At 44.0% G+C, this 9,697-nt stretch overlaps 1 pseudogene; it reads left to right on the forward strand.

The window, feature by feature from the left end:
* LOC148519845 (uncharacterized) overlaps window positions 1-8,843 on the forward strand; it is a 31,888-nt pseudogene extending 23,045 nt beyond the window's left edge.
* Window positions 8,844-9,697: the final 854 nt, after the last annotated feature.

The following is a 9,697-nucleotide window of genomic DNA, read 5'->3' on the forward strand; positions in this document are numbered from 1 at the left end:
ATTGTGTACAACGGCATTTTTCAGGACACTGAGGACACTTTTTCTGACGTTTCTGTACAGTCTCGGTATCGCCTGCCTAGTGAAGTGGAATCTAGACGGGATTTGGAACCGGGGACACACTACCTCCATCAATTGTCTAAATCCCACTGCACTAATGGCGGATACCGGACGCACGTCTAACACCAACATAGCAGTCAAGGCCTCAGTTATACGTTTTGCTTCAGGATGACTGCTGTCGTACTTCATCCTCCTCGCTAAGGACTGTTGGAGGGTCAATTGTTTAGTAAAAGTAGTGGTGTTCCTACTTCCTCTCTGGGATGATGAACGACTCCCAGCAGCAGCAACAGCAGCAGCGGCAGCAGTAGGCGTAGCAATGCAGGATCCTCCAGAGGAATCCCGGAGAGGAGAGTCAGTCATGCCAGTGACATGGCCTGCAGGACTACTTCCGATCCTGACTAAGGAGGAAATTGACGAGGAGGGAGTTGACGGTGTGGTTTGCAGGCGCTTGGATACAACAGGACAATGGGATTTAGGTGTCCCTGGACTGCTTACGGTCTTAGCCAAAGTTTCTGAACTTGACAGTAACTTTTTATGAACGCACTGCAGGTGCCGTATAAGGGAGGATGTTCCTAGGTGGTTGACGTCCCTACCCCTACTTATTTCACCTTTACATATGGTACATATGGCAAGACAGTTGTTGTCCGGATTTGGATAGAAATATTGCCAGACCAAAGAGGTGGAATGTTTGGTCTTCTGCCCAGGCATGACCGTGATGGGCTTTTTCATCCCACGGACAACAACTGTCTCCCCCGGAGCCTGATTTAAACAAACCACATCACCATCAGAATCCTCCTCGCCAACTTCCTCCTCAGCGCCAGCTACACCAGTATCCTCATCCTGTTGTACTTCAACAGTGACATCTTCAATTTGCATATCAGCAAGTGGACTGTGGGTGCTCCTTTCAGCACTTGCAGGGGGTGTGCAAATGGTGGAAAGAGCCACCTCTTCCCGTCCAGTGCTGGGAAGGTCAGGCATCGCAACCACCACCACACTTGGACTCTCCTTGGGGATTTGTGATATCTTCTTAGAAAGCACAGTTCTTCGCTGTGCTTTTGCCAGCTTAACTCTTTTGATTTTTTTAGTGGGAGGAGGGCTTCCATCGTCATGTGAAGCTGAACCACTAGTTATGAACATACTAGGGATCGACCTTAGCCGTTCCTTGCCACTCCGTGTCGTAAATGGCATATTGGCAAGTTTACGTTTCTCTTCAGCTGATTTAAATGTCTTTTTCAAGGTCATTTTCCTGAACTTTGCCATTTGGGATTGTATGTGCCCTCTACTATGACATTGGGCATCGGCCTTGGCAGACGACGTTGATGGCATGTTATCGTCTATGTCATGACTAGTGGCAGCAGCTTCAGCACTAGGAGGAAGTGGTTCTTGATCTTTCTCTATTTTATTTTTATCGGAGAAAGTTTGGTCCTCCATTTATGTTATATCGATTTGATATATACGTGCGGCTAAACACAGAAAATAATTTTTTTTTTGGTTTGGACTGGAGTGTACTTTGTGGGTTACAGCACCCTTTAACGGTCAAGCCAGCCGGCCCTTTACTTATGACACAGGCGCACGCTTGGCACTACTTTGTTGATGCACGTGCGGCTACTGCGCACACAATTCACAAACACAGAAAATAATTTTTTTTTTGGTTTGGACTGGAGTGTACTTTCGGGGGTTACAGCACCCTTTAACGGTCAAGCCAGCCGGCCCTTTACTTATGACACAGGTGCACGCTTGGCACTACTTTGTTGATGCACGTGCGGCTACTGCGCACACAATTCACAAACACAGAAAATAATTTTTTTTTTGGTTTGGACTGGAGTGTACTTTCGGGGGTAACAGCACCCTTAACGGTCAAGCCAGCCGGCCCTTTACTTATGACACAGGCGCACGCTTGGCACTACTTTGTTGATGCACGTGCGGCTACTGCGCACACAATTCACAAACACAGAAAATAATTTTTTTTTTGGTTTGGACTGGAGTGTACTTTCGGGGGTTACAGCACCCTTAACGGTCAAGCCAGCCGGCCCTTTACTTATGACACAGGTGCACGCTTGGCACTACTTTGTTGATGCACGTGCGGCTACTGCGCACACAATTCACAAACACAGAAAATAATTATTTTTTTGGTTTGGACTGGAGTGTACTTTCGGGGGTTACAGCACCCTTAACGGTCAAGCCAGCCGGCCCTTTACTTATGACACAGGCGCACGCTTGGCACTACTTTGTTGATGCACGTGCGGCTACTGCGCACACAATTCACAAACACAGAAAATAATTTTTTTTTTGGTTTGGACTGGAGTGTACTTTCGGGGGTTACAGCACCCTTAACGGTCAAGCCAGCCGGCCCTTTACTTATGACACAGGCGCACGCTTGGCACTACTTTGTTGATGCACGTGCGGCTACTGCGCACACAATTCACAAACACAGAAAATAATTTTTTTTTGGTTTGGACTGGAGTGTACTTTCGGGGGTTACAGCACCCTTTAACGGTCAAGCCAGCCGGCCCTTTACTTATGACACAGGCGCACGCTTGGCACTACTTTGTTGATGCACGTGCGGCTACTGCGCACACAATTCACAAACACAGAAAATAATTTTTTTTTGGTTTGGACTGGAGTGTACTTTCGGGGGTTACAGCACCCTTTAACGGTCAAGCCAGCCGGCCCTTTACTTATGACACAGGCGCACGCTTGGCACTACTTTGTTGATGCACGTGCGGCTACTGCGCACACAATTCACAAACACAGAAAATATTTTTTTTTTTGGTTTGGACTGGAGTGTACTTTGGGGGTTACAGCACCCTTTAACGGTCAAGCCAGCCGGCCCTTTACTTATGACACATGCGCACGCTTGGCACTACTTTGTTGATGCACGTGCGGCTACTGCGCACACAATTCACAAACACAGAAAATAATTTTTTTTTTGGTTTGGACTGGAGTGTACTTTCGGGGGTTACAGCACCCTTAACGGTCAAGCCAGCCGGCCCTTTACTTATGACACAGGCGCACGCTTGGCACTACTTTGTTGATGCACGTGCGGCTACTGCGCACACAATTCACAAACACAGAAAATAATTTTTTTTTTGGTTTGGACTGGAGTGTACTTTGGGGGTTACAGCACCCTTTAACGGTCAAGCCAGCCGGCCCTTTACTTATGACACAGGCGCACGCTTGGCACTACTTTGTTGATGCACGTGCGGCTACTGCGCACACAATTCACAAACACAGAAAATAATTTTTTTTTTGGTTTGGACTGGAGTGTACTTTGGGGGTTACAGCACCCTTTAACGGTCAAGCCAGCCGGCCCTTTACTTATGACACAGGCGCACGCTTGGCACTACTTTGTTGATGCACGTGCGGCTACTGCGCACACAATTCACAAACACAGAAAATAATTTTTTTTTGGTTTGGACTGGAGTGTACTTTGGGGGTTACAGCACCCTTTAACGGTCAAGCCAGCCGGCCCTTTACTTATGACACAGGCGCACGCTTGGCACTACTTTGTTGATGCACGTGCGGCTACTGCGCACACAATTCACAAACACAGAAAATAATTTTTTTTTTGGTTTGGACTGGAGTGTACTTTCGGGGGTTACAGCACCCTTTAACGGTCAAGCCAGCCGGCCCTTTACTTATGACACAGGCGCACGCTTGGCACTACTTTGTTGATGCACGTGCGGCTACTGCGCACACAATTCACAAACACAGAAAATAATTTTTTTTTGGTTTGGACTGGAGTGTACTTTCGGGGGTTACAGCACCCTTTAACGGTCAAGCCAGCCGGCCCTTTACTTATGACACAGGCGCACGCTTGGCACTACTTTGTTGATGCACGTGCGGCTACTGCGCACACAATTCACAAACACAGAAAATATATTATTTTTTTAGCACTTGGGGGGAGCACCCCTGATGGACAGAGCACCCCCTGGACAACACTACAGCACTCCTTTAGGACTGGGACACTGCACAGGACTTTGGAGTGGACACAGCCCCTATGGAGAACTGACTGCACAACACAGTCCAGCCAGCCCCTATGGACTTTGAAGTAGTGGACACAGCCCCTATTAACAACAGCAGCACAGCACAACACAGCCAGCCCCTATGGACTTTGAAGTAGTGGACAACAGCAGCACTACACTACACTACACTACACAGCCCTAACTCCCACCCTCCCTCTTCACTGTCCACAGCCGAGTGAGAAAATGGCGCCGACGCGGGTACCTTATATAGGATCCAAAACCTGCGAGACTCGGAAGGCGGGATGATGACGTTTTGCCTCGATTTCAGATCCGAGTCAGGCGGGAAAAGTCGAGCCTGACTCGGATCGGACTCGGATCGGGGGGGCTCGGGGGGGTTCGGATTTCAGAAATCCGAACCCGCTCACCCCTAATTTTTAATGCTGTGAAACCAACAAATATCGATCAAGAAAGATCTAGGTTTTTCAAGTCAGCATTCAGGTACAACCCTCAGTTTGAGTATGCCAGTCCTGCATTGCCAGATGTCTTAGCAGAGTACAATATTGCCTCAGACAGATTTCTTAAACAGGTACAGTTTATAGCAGTTGTTTTTAGAATTAGTTCTTTTTTCCCTATAAATTAGCATAAATGCATCACTTTAAGACACTAAGGATGTGGTGGTTGGGACTGAGTGAATGCTTATGCACGTACACATTAAGGTACCAATAGTATATATTTTGCTAGACAGTGCATCTAACCAAAGTTAAGATATAATAGGGCTTATATACAGTGAAGTATCTGTAATGGGTGCAGGGTATGCAATGCACACAGGCCCCTAGGTCCAGGGGCAGAAACAGACAAATTACAGGTGCACAACTCCGAATGACCGATTATATATAAATACATTATGAAATAAAATTATGCAATAATTTGAGGTATTTAGCATAATCATGGCCAAGGTTATGGGCCTACCCACCATATCCAGGTAACCTCTGTAGGGTAGGTCCCTAACATACTAGGGTTCAAATCCAGAGCGCAGGACACCCCCAAACTAGCTAAGCCGAGCCACCCCAGGGTATCGCTATAATGAGAAAAGTGAAGTGTAAAGTAAGAAAGGTAAGAGCAGCTGCTGCTGCATGTATAGGATCTGGATTTGAACCCTAGTATGTTAGGGACCTACCCTACAGAGGTTACCTGGATATGGTGGGTAGGCCCATAACCTTGGTCATGATTATGCTAAAAATCTCTATTTATTGCAAAATTCTATTGCATAATGTATTTATATATAATCAGTAATTTGGAGTTGTGCATCTGTGATTTGTCTGTTTCTGTGCCTGCCATAATAGTCTCAACAGGTAGCACCTTCCATTATATATATTCAGGGTGTGCAGGCCAGGACCCTTTCCTATATCCTAGGTCCAGGGGGCCACACCACACACCCTGCACCCATTTCTTCAATACTCACCTCTTTGGAGGTCCACATTGGTGGCGTCATTGCTGCATAAATAACCAGGAACATGGTGCGGTAGGCATTTTCTGCGCCATTTCCCCGGAGACCTGTGCATGCACAGTAGACTCTGGCACAGCGCTAGAGTCTACTAGTGCTCACTAATGCGCTGTCGGCTAGAGAGGAGGGGTCCTGAATAGAGACTGTACACTTGCCCCCTCCTCTCTTAGTATACCCCTGCTTATGTCTATTCTCCTTACTTGAGTATTAGGAAACTGCAAAGAGGAAGGAAGCCTCCCTAGCCAACCAATTTATGCAATTACCCAAACCTTTGCACCCCAGAGGGTAACATACAGCAAACTAACCTACCAATACCCCCCCAGGTACACTCCCCTCCTCCTTCTTACATGCAATCTATATTTCCTGGGTGCTCATATATTATTTTGACAAAATAGTCTTCCATTAATTTTTATAGACTTTTATTTCAGCTCTCTATAATTAAATATTGACATGTTTTAAAGTTTTTAAAAAATATATATCTACATATATATTATTTTATTTTTGTCTTGTGCAGGCTATTGGTATAATGCAGAGAACACTTATGAAATATGGCAGCTATGACAACTTTGAGAAAACAACAGGAGGCCGGCTGATGCCAAAGAGTCAGGTTCTGCGCCAAATTCACAGCTACATGGAGAAAGAACGCTGTATGGGTGAGGTAAGTGGCCTAAAGCATTTATTTACCTCTTAATATTCTAGCCACTCTGTAGCTTTCTTATAAGACATACTTTAGTTTTTTGCTATGTGCTAGTTAAAAGACAATTGGGTATATTTACTAAAGTGCTATTTTTTTTTAGGATTGGAGATGTTGCCCATAGCAACCAATCAGATTCTAGCTATTACCTTCTAGGAGGTGCTAGATAAATGTTAAGTAGAATCTGATTGGTTGCTATCGGAAACATCTCCACTTCTAAAAACCCGCACTTTAGTAAATATACCCCAATCTCTTTTTTTCTGTTAGTGAGTAAATTGTATATTGCTTATTTATGACACATTTTATATCTTATTTGTTTGGATAAATTAATTATAAAAAATAAAAAATAATACACATTTTCATGATTATGGTCACAATTATTTTCAAACAAATATCGCACCACTAAAAATATGATCGTAAATGTTTTCCCTTATTTTGCCCATATAATTTAATAGCACACACAAATTATTTCTAGTTTAATGACTAGAAAGGAGTGTATGAAGTTTTTGCTATGTTTGATACATATAATAGATTACTACTTATATTACAATGTCCCATGGTAGTTCAGAATAGACCATATAGGCATTTGCGGGAGGCTCCCGAATTTTCGGGTAACCCCCCACACCACCGGAAGGGTAGGCACTTCTCCTGCATTCTGCCCACTTCCTAGTGATGTGGGCAGGATGGGGAGAATTTCAGCTGCGATTGCGGGTCTCCGTGCAGGGGGCGGGGCTTAATGACGCGATTATTCATGATTTGCTACATTTGGCCCTGCCCCCTATTTCAATTTGAGCCAATCACGGCACTTTGCCATGAGGGGTGGGGCTTAATTACGTGAATCATCAGGCCCTGCCCCCGTCGCCACCCTGCTGCTTTTCTTACCTGGGCTTCTCCCAGGAAGAGAAAAAAAATGTGCTACATCTTATTACCGTCCTGCTCATGTGATTGGGGTACTGCATCCTGTACTCCGCATCCTGTACATATTACACAGCATTCTGTACACTGCACAGAACCAAACAGCAACCGTTCAGAACTGTTATAGGCTGTCTCTCTGGACTCTTAGATGATCATTAATGGTTTAGCTCCAGTTGTGAGGACACATAACATGTGGCTGCCATTCTTATAAATGCAGAGCATAGATTAAAAAGCCCATTCCCATCAGACCTAAAAAGCACTGGGTAATTGCTGAATGGTTAATCAGTTGCTTTATCCTCCAATATAGTCACATTTTTAATAGATCCTAAATCACATTCATTTTGTGATGTCAGTATGTTTATCTCATCAGATTGCACTTAAATGTAAGTCTAACAATAGCCCTACAAGGCTCTACAGTGTATACATTGGCATCAAAGGCCATGATAGCTATGACAGTTTTTGGCCTTTAGGACCATTAGTATTATTTGTGGTGCCTCCTGAAGAGGTGGCTACTTTACTGGATTCCAAATTATGGGTTTGGTATATTCTTTGTGACATAGCTAGTGAGCAAAAATGGAAACACTTAATTGGGTACAGGCCTACCACATGTGTGTCCTGTACAGCATTTATACACCATGGAACTGTTCTACCGTTACCTGGGATCAAGAAAGTCACTCAAATGACACCTGGTTGATAGTGGTTGTAGATAACACGGCTTCTATTGTCACTCCAGTGGGTGATTGGGTTTAGACCTGGGATCTGAGATTTTTAAATATATATATATTATATATCATTCTTTCCGGCATTCAGCTCCCTCCTTCCTGGAGGGAGCTGAATGCCTGCATTCTGCAGAGGGCGTGGCTGGCTTATGATGTTGTTTTGGGGCGGAGCCAGGGGCGTGACCACACGATCGCGTCATCGTGGCCCCGCCCCCTCTTCACAATGCCGGAAAAAGGGCATTGTAAAACAGGCACCCTTGCATGTATGTTCTTTTTTGTATATGACCATTTAAAATAAAATAAAAAAGTAAGCACTTTGGCCTCTGGAGCTGTTTAGGTTGGCACCAGAGGTGCCCTGTACTGTATATATATTTGTTGAGAACATTGTTAGGGAGGATTCCTGTGAGCTCACACACATGCACTACCAGGTGTTAGCTCTTATCCTAAGTCACTGAGGTCCCCTCTTGCAACCATGCTAGCCATAATTGTAGGCAACCAGAACCCAGTATTTTATACATGACCCTGATGACACTGAGCCTAATTAATGCATGACCCACACATGTGTAATCCTGGCTTGTAATATACTTTACTTTTCATTGTATTGAAACTGTTCACATACAATTTGTTATTATTTATTGCCAATTATCTATCACTGTTGTTGACTCTTTAAAATGTCTTTAATGCAGTAAGGGCCCCTCACATTTAAAAAAAATCTAAACTAATAGTTATTAATGTACAACTTGTGTTGTGTGTGACAAAGTTTGTCACACACATGTTGTGCTGCTACCAGCCTTTTATTCCTGCCACATACGGTGACATTGTCCTTCTCTATGTTCCAGATTGCTATTGACCTTACAAGTGATATTCTGTCACGAGCCTGCATTACTGTGAGCAACGGACGAGCAACAATGGCCATTAATGTTTCCGCTGCACAGGAACACTGGCTGGAAGGGATGCTCAGACATGAAATAGGTACTGGCTTCTGCTGATTTACAGTCACTTTTCTCTTATTTCCACTGTACCAATCTAACATATGTTTCCACAGGTTCCTTATCAGTATATTGATGTTATAGGCCCATAGAAGAAGGGTCATCTTTATCTTCTGTTTTATCTCATTATATTTTATTTATTTTCATAATGTCCATTCAATGCATAGAGCTATAGTCAGGTGCATAAATATTGGGACATTGACAGAATTTTAATATTTTGGCCTCTATTCACCACCACAATGGCTTTGAAATTAAACAAACAAGATGTGCTTTAACTGCAGACTTTCAGATTTAATTTGAGGGTAATTACATCCAAATCAGGTGAACGGTGTAGGAATTACAACGGTTTCTATATGTGCCTCCCACTTTTTAAGGGGCCAAAAGTAATGGGACTATCAACTCAAAAGCTATTTCATGGACAGGTGTGGGCTATTCCCTCGTTATTTCATTATCAATTAAGCAGGTAAAAGGTCTGGAGTTGATTCTAGGTGTGACATTTGCATTTGGAATCAGTTGCTGTCGACTCTCAATATGAGATCCAAAGAGCTGTTACTATCAGTGAAACAAGCCATCTTTAGGCTGAAAAATCAAAACAAACCCATCAGAGAGATGGCAAAAACATTAGGTGTGGCCAAATCAACTGTTTGGAACATTCTTAAAAAGAAAGAACGCACCAGAGAGCTCAGCAACACCAAAAGCCCCGGAAGACCACGGAAAACAACTGTGGTGGATAACAGAAGAATTATTTCCCTGGTGAAGAAAAACCCCTTCACAACAGTTGGCCAAATCAAGAACACTCTCCAGGAGGTAGATGTATATGTGTCAAAGTCAACAATCAAGAGAAGACTTCACAA

This window comes from Taudactylus pleione, unplaced genomic scaffold, assembly GCF_031769625.1.
Source record: "Taudactylus pleione unplaced genomic scaffold, aTauple2 ptg000181l, whole genome shotgun sequence".
Lineage (NCBI taxonomy): Eukaryota > Metazoa > Chordata > Amphibia > Anura > Myobatrachidae > Taudactylus > Taudactylus pleione.